Raw genomic sequence first — 21505 nt, 5'->3', positions numbered from 1 at the left:
ACCGAAAATAGTTCTCTTGCATCAAATATAACGCATATATTTCTTTTAATTTATATTCAGCTCTGACAATGTATTTCAAGAAAACACAAATTACAGACATTCTGAAGTGTCTTGTCTGTACCTGCTGCAACCATTGAACATTTCTTGATTTCATATAGAGTCAAGGACATTCAAGTTCTTAAATGGGTACAGATGACCAACTATTATTATATAAATATATTTATACAAATAAGAGAAACATTCTCTATTTTTTTTCTCTACTTCCCCCAAGAAGGTTATTACTAAATACATCAGCTTGCCATTTTGACTTGCTTCATTGAGAATCTTGGTTTATGATTAAATAAAACTAAAACAAGAATATAGGCCTTATACATGTATCCTCAAATATATATTTTCTGTCACATTTGTTCTCGTTTTGGTAACTAAGTCGGTAGTCATAAACTTGACCAACCTAGCCGATGAAATCCCAAAAAATATCAAATGAAAACAAAGAAAGAAATATAATGTACTAAGTTCTTGAAGGTATTTACTGTGTCTTTTAAAACTTTAGTTTATACTAAACTATGTTCAATTACTATGGTAATATCCAAAGAAGCAGTCACTGCATTTGCAGATTGTCCAGACATACATCGTCTAAACACATAGAAGTTGTTCAATTGCCTGTCAGATTTTTAAAATTTTATTTTCATTGTTACTAAGTTTTACATATTACAGCTATTCCGAGTTCATTTACTTGATTATAATGGCATGTATAATCTATATTTGTTGTTTTAAATTTCAGTTTTAAATTGTATATTCTATTAATCCAATGTTACAACTGACAGTTTGAGGCCATTTTTAAAGAAACCTTTGAAATAGGTATATAGATATCCATCCAGGTGAACTGACAAAATGCATAAATTCCGTAGATATACATTTGGTATGGACAAGAGTACGCTGTAGCCAGATTTTAATCGGATACACATTGACGCATACAACACACATTCCTAATATTTGCGTTAAGATTTTAGTAGAAAGCTCTAAAGGCGATTGCTCTATTCTTTGTTAGAAGTATGTAAAGAGATAGATTGAATATTTTCATGATCAGATTGCTACAAAGGGCTAACGGATGGCCAGTATACCTTTTCATTCCCATTTGGTTTTAATTCCCAATTGGAGTATTCCAAGGTGGTGCATTACTGCGTTTTCTATATTTGTTTGTTTCCTTTATGTTGTCAACATGTTATTGTTATAGTGTGTCTATAAAGTAAATAGATTGATAACGTATACATCCATTTATACAGAGCTCTAGGAGCACGATTTGAAGGGGCTGCGTTCGTACGAAGTGGTTTTCCATCCCCGGATTTTTAATTTGTCCGTTTTATATTTTTTTATTATTTCAGTATAGCAGTCGGGTATTCACTAAGGAAAGCAATTCGTCTTAACTGGGAATTAAAACACACAATTCTTGTACCCCAAAGGGTACACATGCTTTAATAGATTAAACGCTCAGCATGCCGTTTTTAAAGAAGAAGTAAGATAAAGATGGTATGATAAATATTTAATAGGCTCAATATCGATCACAATAAATGTCTTTAATACATACTAACTATAAAAGAAGTAATTTTTTTTTTGATTTAACGTCGCACCGACAAATGATAGGTCATATAGCCACTGTCCAGCTTTAATGGTGGAGGAAGACCCCAGGTGCCCCTCCGTGCATTATTTCATCACGAGCGGGCACCTGGGTAGAACCACCGACCTTCCGTAAGCCAGCTGGATGACTTCCTCACATGAAGAATTCAACGCCCCGAGTGAGGCTCGAACCCACATCGATGAGGGGCAAGTGATTTGAAGTCAGCAACCATAACCACTCGGCCACGGAGGCCCCATAAAAGTAGTAAATAGCAATAACAAATTAATAGATATCAATCGTTACTGCCGCCTGCTACCTAACCACTTAGTAAAAATGCACCGAGTATTTTGATGAAATGATAGTAATCATTATCAATATTAAAAGAAATGGCAACACATACAACATAGAATAGTATTTGTAATAAAACATACACATATAAGTATAGACAAAAATTCATGAGACAAAAGACATATATAACATGACATCTTTCTAATAATGATGAAGGTAATACATATTGACTGGCGGTTTTAAATTTTTATCGACATGATCTAAATAAATCAAAAATACAAAATGAACAAATTTGATTAGATTAAAACTGGACAAAAGTTGATCTATCAAACTCCAGACCAGCAGATTTAAGTCAGAATCAGAGGAGGCAAATAAAACAAGGTCTATTTGTTTTTGATTGGAGAAAAGTTTAAGTCTCAATTATTAAATGATAATCACAACCAAAGACAAATAACGTCCAATTGCAAAAGAATTGTCCGCCAGATGTGAAGTATGCCTGAAAACACTAAGGCCATTACCACTTTCGATTAAAGATATATAAACTTACCAAATGCAATATGAACATTAGCATGAGCAATATCTTGATAAGTTTGAAAACCAAAAAAAAACAAGAAAAACAATTCTGTAAAATTAAGGCTTGAAAACCTTTTCATACACAATTAGTATTTAGACAACAAACATCTTACATCATATTTATGTATATAATTATGTCCAAGTTTATTTTCTAATGGACATAAACACAATTTACTTTCAAGCTGGCTTATAAAATACGGGTTAATCGAAAGAGCAAATCAAATCTGCCTGAAAATAGATGTAGCGTCCCGAGGCGTTGAAAATAGATGTAGCGTCCCGAGGCGACCTTGGTCTTGATTGCCTCGGTTTTTGCCGTTTTATTGGTAACAAGACGACAGCAGGTAAGAATTTTAGTAACGAGACAAGCCAAAATGCGATATAAAGTAATATCATTTATAGTTATCAGAGTGAATACTGTAGTTATTGTTTCTGACAATATCAGGCGTTTGTTTACACTATGAAGAGATGTTTCTAGTTAAAAATTATTGTCTTTATACTTTATGGCACATAAATGTCTACGAAGTTGACTGTATGCTAGTTTCGTGACATCGGTTATATTTTCAGCGACTGATATCACATGACATTTCTCATGGTACTTGGGCGTCTAGAATGACTCTTGCCTTATCACCGGAAGACTGCAAGCCAACAGCGGGGTACACTTTGCAAAATGACGGGTTATTTATCTCTAATGCGCCTATCTGCAATTTAAAAGAAGACAACATTTTTATACTGTTTTACATCAAAAATGTTATACAAATACATATACTTTTTAACTTTGTACATGCGAGGCTTTCCACTCTTAAAATGTTTGAATTGTGTGAATAATTATCATTCATGATTAACATAAGTTAACAAGAAGAAAGGTATTTCCTAATGAAGTATGAACACATACACGATTATAGTATAGATTGTTGCATTATCAAAAACGATTGATTTATTTGGCTTCTTTCTAAATTTTATTTTATATTATATAAACGATGATACATCAAACAGTTCCTGTCTAACATTATATATCTGCATTATATATAAAAATTTTACATCAAATAATAACTGGTATAGATAACATTATACGTTTATAATAAATATACGACGGTTCTTTAAAAACGCTCATGGCCTAACATTATATGTTTATCCAAATGCCTTCTCATGTCATTTTTCAACAAAATCACCCTTGAATCCAATACACGTGTTCTAATATTTTATGTCATTTCGGAAGATTTTTACCAGCCCTTCTTAAAAGCTCCAACAACATCATTGGCCTTATCATAACTATCCAAAATGTTTCCAAGTATTTCAGATTTCAGTTTGGGAAGGAGATAAAAGATAGGTGATAACGAAGTCATGACCGTTTTCTGAGTTACACCATTGCAGTCCCAGAGAACAGAGAACATAAAATGTAACCTTAAAAACACACGCAACATAAACTTAGATACACAGATACCACCATCTTAGTTAACACGGATAACATAACCTTAGGAAACACAGATACCATTACATCACCTTACACCACACAAGTACCATCACCTTACGTACACATGTTCTTCGTTTGAACTTCTTTGAGAGACCGATCAATGATGTTTCATGTTCTCATAAACTTTTCTGATCTCTCCATATCACAAAAACAGACAAGAGAAATTGTCAAGTTATGTGCAAGATCAGGATTTAAAAAAAAATGTATTTTGACATGCAATTCTTTCGTTCTGCAATGTGTACCACTTCCTTCGAAAATTTACCTTTTGATGATTCCTGGTGAAGAAAATATCGATTTTTGTCTTGAAAACGTTGGTTAAGTACGATGCTACACCTATACCGATGACGTCACCAACTTTAAATGGTGGACTTATACGTTCGCCGGATGTACTCTGGTCATGTTTGCTGGAAGAAGATTGTAACGAATAATATATGAATAATAAATAGAAATATTAGAAAGAGATAGATAGATAGATTTATTTCAACATAAAATGTACAATTTACATGGCGACTTATAATTAAAACATACAATCAAACAATAAACAAACATGTATGAATTAATATAGCCATGTCAATCAACATTATATGTTAAGGATTACACAAAAAAGAGTTAAAATAAACTCTTATTTCCATTGTGGTCCTTAAGATATAGTATTGTATGACATAGGAAGAATAATTTATCACAGTAAAAAAATAATCACAGAAAAATGCCCGAAGATAAGTTTGTATAAAAATCCTATGCTTAAAAATGATTGACTAGTATAAAAAATGATTGACTAGTAAAAAAACACAATGCAAAAATCTATCTATAATGCAATCTAACTAAAAGTCATATTAAGCTTAAAAAATGTTCCTTAACCTTACGTTTAAATGAATACATGGTTGTGGCATCCCTAACATTTTGTGGCAGACTGTTCCATAAACAACAACCATTATAAGCAAATGTTTTTTTCCCAAAACCTTTGACCACTGGGAGAGCATATCTCTTACTATCTGACATTGAAAAACCTGTACCATCAAGGGAGGCATTTGCCTTTGCTCTGAACCTTGTGGGATAATCATGAACAGTATTGATAGGGGTAAGTGTTCACTTAAATATGAAGGAGCAATATTAGAATTTATTTTATAAACATGACAGAGAGTTATTTGATTAACTCTACTTGAAACTGGTAACCAGTTAAGACGTGAAAAATGCTCAATTCCAATGTGTGACATGGGATTTAAATTCAACACAAAACGTATAAGTTTAAGACTGCATACGTATAAGAAAGACTGCATATGGCAAAATAACGATTAAAAAATTAATTTCTATGTTTCAGAACAGTTATCTTTGAATTTGTACCTATCATCTCGTAGATACTATATCTGTGTAATCAAACGTCATTTACCTCTGTTGATTAGCTCTTAGAAATGAAAAAGTAAATTAGCTACAATAAACTAGACTAGTAATGTATTATACGTGCAAATTTTAAGAAATGTTATGTTGACAGACGTGTGAATTTTCAATTGTTTTACTCACCAACCGTCTTTAGCATGTTATCCAACCGAGAATCTCCCAACCCCTGGCTGTTCTTTTTATGAAAAGTCCTTTGATACGAAGCCTATAGCTACATAAGAAAATGACATTACGATTAAAACGTATTAAAAACAACGAAACAGTATAATCTTCAACAAGATAAGCTAGTTTATATAAATTAAGTTATTGAGGTTTTCATAAACAATATTAAGTTGTTTTTTTCTACCACAAGTGTAATATATACAGATTCAAGAAATTTCCGATGTATAAGACGTGTGCAGTTCTTCAAAGAAAATAAATCACTCTTCTTTTTATGTTAGAAACTGTCCACAAGACGCATTTGTGTTTTCTAGTCTGCATTCAGAATTTAGTTACATATGGTGTTAATGATTGATTGTGCACCATAATTAATGAAATACAGTTACAGGTTATTAACAGGCATATCAAAATAATAGCGAATAAAACTGACCAATATTGCCTTTGTCGTCGCTACTTATTAATTCAACTTCAAAATATGTGCCTGCTTTTATAGCTCTTTTTCCGATAAACAAACCGATGTCACCTTTTCCGTTGTCTTTGAAACTGAAAAGAGTATCAACAACATACGAATAACTTGTTAGGCGCTTTCAGGTTGTGATTTTGCCTTCAGTTTTATGAAAACACGTTGCGTTTAAGTCACTGTCAAAAAAAAATTGTCATCTCTTGTTTCATTAAATTGTTTAAAACCTTTGATATATCACAACTCATTAGCATAAGATAGTACCACCTCAAGATCGAAGGCTAGTTGTTCAGATTGGAAATAGACAACATTATGATTTAATGACTAAGTTTTGAGCTAGAAATCCCCTAAAGTGCATAAATGATTCAAACAGGTTATGGGATATAGTATTTGTAAAAGTTTAGGTACTTTAAATGAGAAATATAAGAACTTCATGCTTATAATTAACATAATTATATACTGTTCTCAGTAGTAGCAAACCAATTCTTTTTTGCGTGAAGTACTCCCTAGACATAGGTTAAATAACAACCAAAACCGACACGTCATTTCTTAGCTGAGGTACCCAAAGCCTTACGGAAAGTAAATTGCTAGGAATGTCTTCAGTAAGTTGCTGTTTTACATTAGGTACTCCCTGAGCCATAAGGAAAGTAAGAAACTAGAAAAGGCATCAATCAATACCTTTCTTACATGAAGCTATAAAAAGCATTAATCAATACCTTTCTTACATGAAGTTATAAAAGGCATTAATTAATACCTTTCTTACCTGAGGCTATACGATGAATCACAAGGAAAAAAATCTTTACCAGATGGATATTCATCCTTTTCTTGTAATCAATTTCTTTGAAACCTGAGGTACACTCCAGCAATACATTAAGTAGCTAACTTCCTTACCAGAGCTATTGCAAAGTCATAATAAAGAAAGAAGCTAGAAATGTCTTCAATCGAATCCTGTCCCACCTCAGGGTAATTCCTGCCGAAAGGTAAGATAACAGCCAGGAAGGACAAAAATCAATATCTGCCTGATCTTAAGTACTCCCTTCCACAATATAAGTAACAAGCTAAAAATGTCTTATATCAATTAGTGTCTTACCTGAGGTACAGTCAAGCCATAAGAAAGCACCAAGTTAGAAAATGTCTTTGATCTATTACTTTCCTGAGGAACTCCCCAGTAATAATAAAAGAAAACAAGCGAGAAATGGCTTCAAGCAACTCCTTTCTTACGTGAAGCACTCACTGGCGATGTGTATAAGAACAAACTGTGTAGGACATCGGAAAATTCCTTTCTTACGTAAGGTACTTAGCAGCAATAACGTTAGGAGCAAGCTATGAAGGGGTTCGAGTAAACCCTTTCTTACTCGAGATACCCCTGGCTGGCTTTAAGCAGAGTAAGGAACAAGAAATGAAGTGCCTGTATTACCTAAGTACATCCAAGTCAAAAGTTAATTGGCAAGCTATGAAGGACTGAAATTAGTCCCTTCCTTATCTGAGGTACTATCGGACTATAGGGAAGTAACAAGCTAGAAATGTCTTCAATCTATTTTTTTCTAACCTGGGATACTTTCCCTAGTTATAAGGTAAGTAACAAGCGAACAAGTTTGTCAGTCATTTCTTTTTTACACGAAGTTTTCTCCAGCAATAGGGTGAAACCGAGCTAGAAATCTCGTTAATCCATCCTTGTCTTACCTAAGGTTCTTCCTAGCCATATGGTAAGATGATAAGCTAGGAATGTCTGCAATCAATTTCTGACTAACATGAGGCACTCTCCAGCCATAAAGTAAGAAATAAGTTAGAATTATTTTCAATATATTCCGTTATTATCTGAGGTTCTCCCCAGCCATGAGACAATTCCCTTTTTACCCGAGTTACTCTCCAGGCAAAACGTTAGATATTTTGAACAAATTTCTTTCTCACCTGAAGTGCTCCTATGTAAGAAAATGAAGTTGTCAGTCATTTCCTTTCTTACTAGAGGTATTTCTCATCCATACGGTAAGTAAGTAACCAGAAATGACTTCGAACAATTTCTAACCACCTGAGTTTCTTCCCAGCTGTAAACTAAGTAAGAAGCTAGAAACGACTCACAGTAACGTCTTTCTTACCTGAGGTACTCCCCAGCCATTAGAAGGTTTTCACACCTGAGTTGATTTTCAAATAAGGACTAAAATAATAACAAGATAATATTATGATAGTTAGAAGACAAGTTTATAGCACTGCGAAAAAAGGGTCAATATACGTCAGTGTACGGTCCCGTATATTTCGAAAATACGGGAGTATACGGGCTGTATATTACAAATATACGGACCTAATATACGATCCCGTATTCGGAACATCTAGTATACGGGAAGTCCGTATATTTGTCATGCATATACGGGATCCCGTATACGCCGAATATACATAAATGTTATTTCCCGGATCTTCAAAAAAACGTGGCACAGTTTTATTTTTTCCGTTCCAGTATGTAAAGTTGCCTCCAGTTATGTTATAATCAAATTTATTTTCGCTTTCTGATGATATCCTCCCTGTGAAAGATAAAACAGAAATAGGAAAACATCATACAGTGCGGCAAGAGATGCTTCAATGCAAAGCGATTTAAATTAAGTTTTAATTACATAATTACAAAATGCTCCTTGTTTAGTTTACATTGTCAACTTCCTCACATTAACAAGATGTCCATCGAGCGACGTCATACGGTGTCTATATTTCGTAATTTTTTTGTTTGGCAAGAGCTTGCTAAGAGTTAGAGGATTTTAATGCTTGAAATCTACATATAGCGAAAGAACAAGGCTAGACCAGAGATTACTGTTACAGGGTTCTGCTTTACGAGAAAAGTAATTATTGAATTTCATATACATGTATTTTACGTATGGAACAATGAATGAGTAAGACAGAGCCATTATCATTTTTAAATGTGTGTTTACTATTAAAGTGTTAAAGTGAACGAACCGCTATACACTGATTATCATACATAACTGATGGAAGATAAGGTGTATTGGATGTTATATACATGATTGTTTCAGGTAATCGCTCCTCGATAAATATAAATGATTTTTCTATATCTATTTTATCTATCCAATCGCGAACGTTCATTTGCAACACGTGACCGTACAATATACAAAAATCCTGTATTTTCTGTATTTGGACGCACACGCGTACACAAAATCCTGTATTTTCTGTATTTGGACGGTTCAACAGTCCAAGGTTAAACATACGATAAAGCCCGAAATGCGTGAAAATGTTCCGAATGTAAATCGGGTGAAGTAGGCGCTCTATGTATAGAGCTTGATTATGCGTTTTGAAATCTGGATTTAATTTGAGTTTTATGTTTACAACACACAAAAGTAATTCAAGTGATAACACTGCTACAATGTATTTGATTTAGATATTAAAACGTTCGTTAATATGAAATAAGGCAAAGCCTCAAAGCGAGCTCAAAGAAATCGGATTGCTTCCGAGGGATCTACTTTCCAGATTTTATTTACTTCACAACAGCGGGTGTTAAGTGCTGTGTGGCGGCCGTAAAATGTCGCCCCGACTTCATCTCAGTGTTGTTATATTTTCTGGTCCTTCGGGATCATTGATTTCAAATCATTTAGATTTGAAGATTGAATACTGCTTAAGCCGGTGCTAGGGGGCGTGAGCAGTGTTGCATTTTCCATTACTGCTCATGAACAGACTCAATCAAACCGAGTCTGCAATTTTCACTGTTTGCCTTGTTTTCGGTGCTTCCGAGGGATCTACTTTCCAGATTTTATTTACTTCACAACAGCGGGTGTTAAGTGCTGTGTGGCGGCCGTAAAAAGTCGCCCCGACTTCATCTCAGTGTTGTTATATTTTCTGGTCCTTCGGGATCATTGATTTCAACTCATTTAGATTTGAAGATTGAATACTGCTTAAGCCGGTGCTAGGGGGCGTGAGCAGTATTGCATTTTCCATTACTGCTCATGAACAGACTCAATCAAACCGAGTCTGCAATTTTCACTGTTTGCCTTGTTTTCGGTGCTTCCGAGGGATCTACTTTCCAGATTTTATTTTTTTTATTAGCTAAAAATATTATGCATTATTTATTTGTCACAAAGAAACTATTCCCTACTCACAAGAATTCAGGAGAACACTTTCACTTGAAAAAGTCTACATTTAGTGTCACCATACCTTTAACAGTGAATATCATACGTTGCAAAAATTATGGGAATCCGGTGTCATGGTGACGTCATTACCGCTTTCCCGTTTCTTTCAGCTTATTAATGACATTTTTTTTCCATTTTCTGGCCGATGCTTGATCTTTTAAATGATTTTTTTTTTCAATCAACTGAAAAGCATTCTTTCATTATTGTTGAGTGATGAATATTTTTTAGCAATTGAATGAAGTTCTGCATTCACTCTGGAAAGAAGTACTTCATGTGAACACCTATCCGTTAGGGTGCACTTTTTAAGAACTTCCGAAGAAACTTTTCAAATCAATCACCAAGTGTGGAAGTATACTTGCATTACCGTAAAGCTCGATTCTCGAGCAGGCCCTCGAGCTCGCTAATAATCAAAAACGTAAAAAATTCAGTAAAAAAGGATCACCAGATGTTAGAATATTTAAAAAGTCGCTAAAAGAAGCCTTTCCGGGCGAAACCTAGAAACTGGAAGATATCAGCCCTGACTGTCTGATTTGTTTTTATTTAACGGTTAAGAAACAAAATGGAGAAGATTATGAGTAGCAGCGGACGGGCGGTCAGCATCCAAAACATGTTTGCTCTCTAATTCAGTTTTCATTGAATCTTCGCCAAATTTGCTGAAAATGTTCGTGGGCATAACATCTCGGCCTGTTTCGATAACCAGTCAAATTCTTCCAGGCACTCTTTGATTATAGTCCTTGAATTACTCGAACAACTAGGAATTTAGCCTTGTCCGCTCTCTTAAGTCGAACAGTTTTCATCCGATCTTCACCAAACTTGCTGACAATGTTTGTGGGCATAATATCTCGGCCAAGTATTATTACACCCAAATCGCCAAATGGCTGATGTAGGGAGGTCGTACCATATAATTTGTTTAATAATGATACGCAGAAAAAAACAACATTCAATGAATTACGTATATTACGTATGAAGTGAAATAAATATAGAATAAAAAGGTTATTTAAGGCCTAACATTGTTAGACATGGACTAATTAGTATCAATTAACAAATAGCCGCTATAGTGATAATATATACTGATGAGAAAGATAATGAGTAATGAAGAATACGTATAAATTTGCAGACTTGGTTTATTTATTTACTACGTGCTCTACCGCCATATCCTAAAATAAGCTATGGTTTAAACATAGTTTATAGACAAATTGATAGAATATGTAGGGATAAGTCGGATACAGTTTGAACTTATGATCGGTCATTCTCATCCATCAGATGTTCGTCAAAATCCCGAGACGAACCACTGATTTATTTCTGTCGTTTATTTGGTGAGCATGCGCACTCGTAATAACTACCGGGAGAAGTTTCAGCCAATCAATTTTCGCCACTATTTGGCACGCCGAATTGAAATTTCAAACAATATGTAAGCAAGGTAGTTGCTAACGGTGGATAAAGGCGATATTCCATGATTGCGATTAATAAAGATTTATTTCTGTTATTCGATGCTAAGAAATTTACCTGAAGAAATAATAATATTCCTCGTAAGTCGGCATCGATATGAAAGGACGCGGTCACGCTTTTCACGGATGATTTTGATTGGTTCGCTACATTTTGTCGCGAAACGACGCTGATTGGCTGAAACGTTTTACCTGTAATGTAACCAAACCACAAATATCGGCGAAATGTGCCAGAGGTTCATCCGGGGAACCACGGTAGACCTCTGGTATGCGAGAATGATAATCGGTCAGTTTCTAATCGCAAAACTATTTATTACATAGGATGCATTCATTATGTTTCCACTGATGGGTGACGGACAGACAGAAAGTCAGACAAACGGACGTCTTTTGAAAAAAAGGAATTTGATTCTTCGTTTAAAGGTAGCCATAACTATATTTCATTCTGCAGTCTATGTGAAATCAGTTCAACACAACTTAATAAATGCATTTTGTAGTCAAAAGCTACCTGACGTGCATATACCAACACATTTAAAGCTGATGAAATATAACAGTGGAACTCAGAAAAAAACTCATTACAAAAGCCATGTCAAAGTAGCATATCAAATTTTAGTGTTCCATATGGTGAAAGAAATATAATGACATACATGATTCACCATAATAATACAACTGTTCTTCTGTTGCATTAATGCTGTTGACTTTTGTTCCATTACTTGCAATATAATATCCCTGCTGCAAATTTCCTGCTAGGCCACTAATTCCTGTGATATTCTTTCTACGATGTGATATGGTAACACTCATAAACGCCCCATCAGAAAATATTATCTGCAATATGCAATTACATATGAAGCTGCAAGTATTTTGCCGTAGTCCGTTTTCATCAAATGTTTTATCAAATATGTTGCTTAAAATATATTGTTCAAACTAAACAAACAGGTGTATCCTGTGTTTCACTCGAGTCCATTAAAATATGGCAATGAAATGTTGATGTAGTGTTTGGTGGGGGAAAGTTTGCATCGAAGGGTTTGGGCGAGGGAGTACAATAAGAAAATAAAACTTGCTAGAAACGGATGTATTTATATCAATATTAAGAAAGATTTTTATGATTACCTGTGATATGTTTAATGATCTTTGCGTTGTCAGTACTACAAACCCGTTTGGGATACAAAACCATTGAAACGCTCTATTGTAAGATTGTCTAGGCATTTTACACTCCTGCTTGGAATTCTTCCATAACGATCCATCATGTTGAAACAGATATAATGCCTCGTCAGTTCTATTGTATACAATCGTGGTTGTGTCGTTTTTTAAGTTATCCTGAAAATGTTTATAATACAAAATGTATCGATTTATCTGTTTGTAACACCATGAATCTTATTTCAGTTAATAATTACGTTTAATACATACAAACTTCTTATTTTAGTTTTAATATTACAGTTTTCGTTCGCCGTTTTGTTCCAGCAAAAATGTATCTAGAATTTCCTCTGTTTTACATAAATCACAGAAAAAGCCAATATTTATGTCGTAATATAGATTGCAGGTGCATGATGAAGACATTCGGCTTTAACGGACAAAACTGTTGCAGAAGATTTCAATATACGCCTGATCATAACATAGGTCATATCAGAATTTGTGTATCATTATAAAAACACTGAAAGGGAAATATAGGTACGTCGACAATCAAAGAGAGAAGGAGGTACCAAATGGATTGAATATAAAGGCAAACTTTGAGAGAATTCTATGGAAAGACCAAACTGATAATAAATATCTTTGTTTATAAAGTCAGCAGAAATCCTTGACCTTCGATCTAGGCCACAAACATATCCAACGGGCTTAGGACTGCAGACTTTAATACACAAAACAAATTGTAATGTGGCTGTTCTAGCACAAACAAATCTCACAAACACTAAATCTATTATAATTACGGGGGAATACTTCGTAATTCCATTTCAAATTTTACCCCTCCTCTTATTCTTAGAAAAGGTCGACATGCTTTGAATATCAATAACCAGGGTGCACATATCAATAACAATACCAAAACATGTATTTAAAGTTTATAATCAAAAGGAGTAGTTCTGTTTATTACTAGCATAACATTCACGCTAATTTTACTTTTACTTCTCATAAACAGTTTCAATCAAACCAAGTCTGCTATTATTATTCTTGGATGTATTCTTTGCTTCCAAAGGACCTCTTAATAGATTTTCAGATTTTATTACCTATTCGGCAAACAGAGACACAATATCACAAATAATATTTTGTATCAATTATTTATTGATGTAGCAAGGCAAGCTCCAAGAACAAATAAAAATACCGATTAATACTTCCAAACAGTGTTATAATTTCTAGAAACAAACACATATATCGGCAAAAGCCGACAAGACAGTAAACTGAAGGAGTCAGAAAGTGCATAGCAGGGACGGATCTGTATGGGGGATTCCAGTGCATTCAGGTTGGCAGTTAACATAGCAAAACATGCTTTAGACTAGAATAAAGTAGTTTTGATATAGGTAACAAATGAAATAAAATAAAGTGAAATTTGAACCGTTCGATATTCTTTTTGTATAACTGTATCATTAGTTTCTAAAAATAGTTGTCAACTTACCACAAGAACGAAGGCAACGAATATTGTGGCATCTACATTGCCTTCGATCAAATAATCTGTTTGGGCCTGAATCTGTAGCGATCTAAGAATGGAAAGTATAATTTAACGTTAACTGAACAAAACAGGTACCATCGTCTTTATCTAAAATAATACAACGAAAAGTCTATATAAATGGCGGAAATTGTAGCGGTCGAAACGCACGTTGAGCTAATGTTCTGTATCTCTTGTTCTAACAGTGTTGAAATACACACCTTCAGCTGCAGTATCTTGTGTTTGTATCACCGCTAAGTACATATTCAAATGACGAATAGACGTAAAAATGAAGGCAGACTTTGGATTTCGTCGGTATTCAAATTTCCGTTTTTCATTTTCGCATTCTAGTCTTGTATTTGCATTTGTGTTGTCATTTGTTTTCATCGAAAATCGGTGTTACTGGGTATAAACGGCGGATACCATTAACCTTAGTTAAAATTAAGACAATTCACAAAACCTGTATTTACTTGAATACTGTGGAGTTTATTACTCTCATTAGACGTTTAATGATAAGTAGTAAAGCAGTTTTTTATATAAACTTCCTCTTATCCTGTAGTATATAATAAGGGATCGATCCCTCATCGGTAATATGCGATATACCGAATGAGATAAAAACTATCGATATAAAACACATGTACCTTCGGCATGTGCACAGAGCGTCTGACTTCGGATTTTTGAAATACTCCTTTTCCTTATGCGTAATAAGTAAAATATCCATATTAATCCACAGGGTCTACATAACTTCTCCGAACCACAACTTTTTGCACATCAGTACAAATATGGGCTGTGTGTGACAACGTTAAACGTCGCAACGCCGCTAAATGTCGCAGCTACCGTTAAATTTCGCAAGGTTGGCGTTAAATGTCGCAACCACCGCTAAATGTCGCAAAATCGCCAGCCGCTAAATGTCGCACCTTTAACGTTAAATGTCGCAAATATTTGCCCATCGTTATATGTCGCAACACCAACGCTAAACGTCGTACTTCCTATTTGATACTATGACTATCAATTCCTTGTGTATATTTACTTTTTGAGGGAAGAAAAATTAACAGGTTTATGTAATACAGACAATTATTTTAATGATAAATGCAGTTACGTATAGCAACAAGAGGGCATTGTTGGCTCTAGATCGCTCACCTTGTTATACACCTTGCTTGAACAGTCACGCAAGAAATATATTATTTATGTATTTCAAATAGTTTCAATTATTATATTTGACTTGACAAATCAGAAATTATTTTGTAATAGGGCCAGTGTTTTAGGACAGAACTATTCTGAGGTTTCTTCTAACTAAATACAATGTGATAATAGTGTTGTATATTTGTGGGGAATGGGTATGGGTTTGGAACGGGGTGAATATCAAAATTCCCGCTTTACCTGAAAGAATGTACAGAGGGCCACAATAATCTTTCTCCGCCATTGAAGCTTGATAGTTACCTTATGACTTTAAATGTAAACCTCTAAACAAAGAAATAGAACCTATGGCTGATTAATAGAAAATCTTCGTTTTCTACAGCTGGTACAAAACACAGTCTTCGTGTCGCGATGTTGTTGTGTAACAGGCCTCGATTGTCGCCCGAGCCGAGTCCCACCGCCCCAAACCCCACCCTTGTTGGCTCACTAGTGACTTATACTCATCAAAGTTGCACCCAACTATTTTGGAAATAATATTTTCTCAAAATGTAGACCCAAAACGCCCAAGTGGCGAACATTTTATACTTATATTTCAAACTTTTACAGGGGGATGAACCCTTGACCCCTTAAAATTAGGGGAGTACCCTTCCAATACCTTAAAATTGAAAAAAAAATGCATCAGAGGCAACCATTTTGTACCTGTTTTTAAAACTTTCCCGGGGAGAGACCCTGAGCCCTCGAAAATGACAGGGATGACCCCCCCCCCCCCATACACCAAAATTTTGAACAAAAAATGCAATAAAAGTCCAGCATTGCATACTAGTATTTCAAAATTGTCAATGAAAAGACCCTCACCACCTAAAATAAGGGGAGTGCCCCTCTAGTACCTACCTACAAAATAGACAAAAATGCACCACAGGCCAACATTTCATACCTGTTTGTAAAAATCTTTCCCACAAATACGGACAGAAGAACCCCGTACCTACCGCACGTCGCCAGTGACGCTTTTGTTTTAAACTGGTGCCCCCCACCTCCCATCCTCCATCAACAATTTCTGGCCCCCGGCCTGTTGTGTAACGAAATTCAGGTCGACTAAAGACATGCAATACAACGCGCGACAATACGGAGCGCGAGCTTAATGTCTCATGAGCTAAACAGGACTCCATAAAATTTCATAGTTCAGACCTGAAAAAATCTAGTATTGTGACGAGTACCACGTTAGTGCTCAAACCTTTAGATATGAAATATATCATAATAACGTATGTAAGGTGCGGAACCACTGAAAAGCAAACGTGCAGATTAGAGTGAAAAGTCAATTCAGCCCTTCCTAAATCAAGCATGCATTAACCAGTCTTATCTCTAAGTTGTAAAGACTGTATAACTTGCCATATTTTGCTGTGCGACATTTAGCGTTGGTGTTGCGACATATAACGGTGGGCAAATTTTAGCGACATTTAACGTTAAAGGTGCGACATTTAGCGGCAGACGATTTTGCGACATTTAGCTGTGGTTGCAACATTTAACGTAAACCTTGCGACATTTAACGGTGGTTGCGACATTTAGCGGCATTGCGACATTTAAGTTGCCACACTGTGTTGTTTTTATTCAAAAGTCTACCTTAATATTTATTGAGAATCGATCCTGTGCGAAGCGACGAAATTCGGGATCGATCCATACACGGTAACATGCGATATACCGAACGAGATATTTACTATTGACTTGAATAATGTGCTTTTCGGTCAGTGCCGTCATTAGACAGTTCTTTTCAAATGTTTACTTAGTAATTTCAGTCATATTTTATCGTTTATATATACATATTCTACGCACACACATGCCACTAGCAGACATGAATACATCAATTTACATATGCAGAAGGGTTTGGCCAGAAGTTATAACAATAGTATCGGGGGCCCACAAATGTTATCAAATGTTATGGTATGAGTGAAGTCGGATCAATTCTCAATTGAGGCAGTGCCTTATTTCATATTATAGATGTATATAATTCAATATTATTGCCTTCAATTAAAGAATAACACAGCTTACTACTTGTATCATATGATATGTGTAAACACATTTATTCATCGTACTACTAGACGAGTTATACGCTGTGCATCCTGATCTAACGATTCAAAGGAAGAATTATTTCCTATCACGATATATGATTAACATTAAATTGTTTATTTAACCAAAAACACGTTCGTTCCCTATGTTGACACTAGACAAAATAAAATCTGATACATACTTATCACTGGTTTCGAGAAAAGTGTATTCTCCATGACCATTAAATGAATACTTGTGTTGATCCACAGTGGTAATTTCCGGATCACCCCATGACGTTGCTGAAAGAGAGCGTTTACGAAGTTAATAGATACTGTGTAAGGCATACAATGAAAAGCACGAAATAATATTCATTATTAACATTTATTTTGTGTCATTTTAAATAAATTTGAAAACATGAACTCAGGAATGCTTTTTACTATCTGTTCTGACGACACTAAATTGTCCTGGTGCAAGTAGCTAGTGTTTAATAGTCTTGGTATGAAAGGACCGTTTTTAACATCAAGATACATGCGTGCCTAACGTCTTACAAAGCTTTACACTTTTATTATATTTTTTGTGTTTTCTTAGTACTAACATATTGCATCCCACCGTAACAATTAAAGAAATGTGAAGCAATTACATCAATCCATGAGTTTTAGGTCTGTTTTCTTGTGATGTGTTGAAACAATGAATTGCATTTAGTAAAATATAATTATGCGAAAATGTAAAATAATTAAAAACGAACTACGCAATATTTGAAAAAGTAAAGAAGTCGTTAATTTGTGTTACTGAATCAATATCTTTGTAATTAATTTACCGTGTATAACATCCGTGCTGTCGGAACAATTGTTGGAAGTAAACGTCTTGTAGAAGAGCCTACATTGGTCCACATCCATGCAACATGTATTATGTATATCCGCAATATCAGGTTGAATAATATCTGGTATTACATATCCTCCATTCTTTGGTCCTGTTACCAGATGTCCATATGCACTGAAATATTATGCAAAAGAGAAATTAACATATTTCATGTGTATAATAGGATATCAACTGATTAAAAGAATATAACTTTAACATCACACTCATAACATGATACTGTTTAAAACCATGTGTGTTATATAAGTCTTCAATCGAAATTGTGTGAAATTTTCGTGATACAATTTTATTTATCTCAAATATTTTGCTTGGCATCTTTTAACGAAAACAATACAAGTAAATGCTTCAGTTGTACTTATATGTACATACAAAGATATGTCAAAGCACGAGTATGTCTTACTCATAACAACACATTTGTTTCAATCCATTTTCAGAAAACCATTGCTTGTAGCAATTGCCAATCTTCTGAAAACTGTAATCAAGTACCATCTTCTGTTCGAAACAAGCACAAGGTGCCGATGTATGTTGATTGTTTAGAATGAGATGTTTTATTTCTACGTCAGCTGTAATACGTCGACATGCATACGAACTGTTTTCAGAAGCTGAAATGCAAACAACAACACAGTTTCCTATGATTTATAAATAATCTGAACTTTTCAACTCTTCAAAACATGCAATATTAATACAAGAAACACCGAATTCGTAACATGTGTTTAATATATTGAAGTTAGATGACGTGAACGTTAACTGATGGGCGTAATATTCTCTTCGTCTTGGAAATCACATATAGCAAAAGGGTAAACAAAGATTCAAAACCAACTAACAGACTATTTTAGTGTTTTTCTCGCAAATATAATGAGCTGTTTGTAAATTTACCACTTACAGTTAAAGAAATGTTTTAGGCATACTGATTTCGACATGTCGAATAACAAATAAAGAATTACATCTGAAGGTTTTTTAACAGCATACCACTAACAACACCATTTAGATGACAAGTAACATTGAACAAACAATGACCTTAGCTTTACGTATAATAAAACATTCCAATCGATCGCTGTACTGTCTCCGAGATAAGCCTGATATCGCCGATACTGCATCATCAATGCTAGGCATGCAACGCGACGTATTCATGTCAAATATTTCCACGGCAGGTGACCGAAATATAAATATTTGTTTGTCACTGTCTCTTGTATAAATGTGCATTCCACAAACGTTACAGTAAAATTGCTGTGTTGACATCTATGATATTTATTTTGGTTACAGATAAAACAGCACAGAAATCTAAATGCTTTTAATATATGCATCATCGTGCGATTATCGATCTACATTTATATGGAAGTAGTTTATCTCAAGAAATATCTGCTATGTCCTTAAAGACTTGTGTCTACATTTTATTTTTATTGAAGGTGTTTAGGAAAAGTCTTTTAATCATCCTAACATACCAATACTTATCTTAATATTATAATGACAAAAGTATGTCTTATCCATCAAAAATATTTGAAAAAAGCCAATGTCGTGTTGGTCGACTCACGATTTTCGACTTTTTCTATTTCGCTGCCACTTTGCCCATATTTTATTGCATTTTATGCATTGTTCCCAATGGTATGTATTATATATACAGGCGTATAAATTTGCGCACTGAGCGCGTGTATATCGCGTGAAGATATATGTTAAATAAGTACATGCACTTGTAAAGAAATACCGATTGATACACGGACTGGGGAATGGTAGTGCTAGGCTTATTGGTTTTGTTTGGTTTATATTTTAATGTAATCCGCCAGCTTTTGCTCCCGCCCGAGATGAGCATACACAACACATAGCCTTTGCTTTTATACTCCTGTAGAAGTTTTTGTTTCCTGAGCAATGAAATAGTTCCGATTTTTGTTTCAGCCAGTTCTTTACCTCTGCAATTATAACCTCAGTATATTAATGTGAAGCCTCAGTATTGATAATTTTCATGCGGTTGGATAGTTTTGTGTTCATTTTCCATATTTTATGATTTTACTTTAGTGTTTCAAAAGCCTATCTTTGTTATCTGTTCGTTACGTTTTATCATACATTACAGATATGGGCTTATCGTTTGGTTGCTGCATGTATATAATGACTCAATTGTCAATGTATTAAAGCAACTTATGGAGCTTTGTTGATCTTTCAAAACATTGATTATCATTCGTTATCTCTAATGTCTTCACATGATACATTTATTATCATTTTAATATCAGCTAATTTCTACATGTTTACGTTCATATAATTTTTTATCAGATTAAAATACTTTGTATGTACATTGATTCATAAGGCTTCAGTTGTATTCTTTTAAACAGACTAGCGCATTACAATGAAAACTGGTTCGTAGTACAGTCCATTCACTCATTTAAACTTATGAAAAGAATTACTTAAAGAAGTAATTTTACTAAACAGCACTGAATTATGAAGGCATCATTAGAATTGTCTATATAACCTCAGATAAAAGCTACGAGTAATATAGGTTTCAAAACGGGAAGGAAACAATTATACACAAGTCTCAGTAAATACGATTCTTAGTAATTACCGATACAGTTGGCAAACAAATTGTGTCGACAGTATAAGTTATCTAACTGTAGTGGCCTAGACATGTTTATTTATTGACCAAAAGTAACATTAATGTGTGTAAACCTCTGTTAGTTAATGTGGTAGATGAGATATAGTAAAACTGGGAATCATGATTGAAGAGATATGCCTAAATGCAAAGCTGAAGCCAGCACCAGCACGTGAAAAATATCTGCTCTTATATTTCCTTAGTTCCTAAGAATTGCTATCTACCAAAACCTAAATAACAATATATGGATTCGGAACTGTATTAATTGAAGTTTATCTGTATAAAATGAGACTTTAAGTACAAAAGTTGTTCCGATTATTTCCCTTCACATATTTTCAAGCGACCGACAAAGATAGGCAATACATTCATAACAGACATCTCAAAATATACAAAGAGAAACACTTACCAGAGGTGAATTTTGCTTCTGTGCCAGCCAGTAACATATAAACCAGCAGTAAAACCCATTGTTTTATTTTGCCTTTTGATATCATAACAAGCTGTTTCATGCTTACACTCCCTTGAATGTTATACTGCTTAATAATCTTAGCCGATGTGAGAGCTACCTAATTATTATATTCCGTGTCTTTTGTAATTTAACTGGTAACATAAATGTAATACCTGTAAGCCCGTTTAAATAAATATGAAATAGAACGTACTAAATTTTGATTATGACCGTTATCTCATGGCTGTTCACAGTGTGAGAAACTAAAAAATATAT

General features: G+C 34.4%; 1 long non-coding RNA gene across 1 annotated transcript; it reads right to left on the bottom strand.

The window, feature by feature from the left end:
• Positions 1 to 1571: 1571 nt before the first annotated feature.
• LOC123541732 (uncharacterized) lies at positions 1572 to 8154 on the bottom strand. The gene is made up of 5 exons (XR_008368634.1): positions 8058 to 8154; positions 5932 to 6044; positions 5466 to 5553; positions 4210 to 4351; positions 1572 to 3174 (listed from the first exon to the last, which is right to left on the bottom strand). It is a non-coding gene; the product is annotated as an uncharacterized LOC123541732 (long non-coding RNA).
• Positions 8155 to 21505: the final 13351 nt, after the last annotated feature.

The sequence above is a fragment of the Mercenaria mercenaria genome, chromosome 19, assembly GCF_021730395.1.
Source record: "Mercenaria mercenaria strain notata chromosome 19, MADL_Memer_1, whole genome shotgun sequence".
In the NCBI taxonomy this organism is placed as follows: domain Eukaryota; kingdom Metazoa; phylum Mollusca; class Bivalvia; order Venerida; family Veneridae; genus Mercenaria; species Mercenaria mercenaria.
Note: the sequence above shows the minus strand (reverse complement) of the source record. Positions and strands in the feature narration are given on the sequence as shown.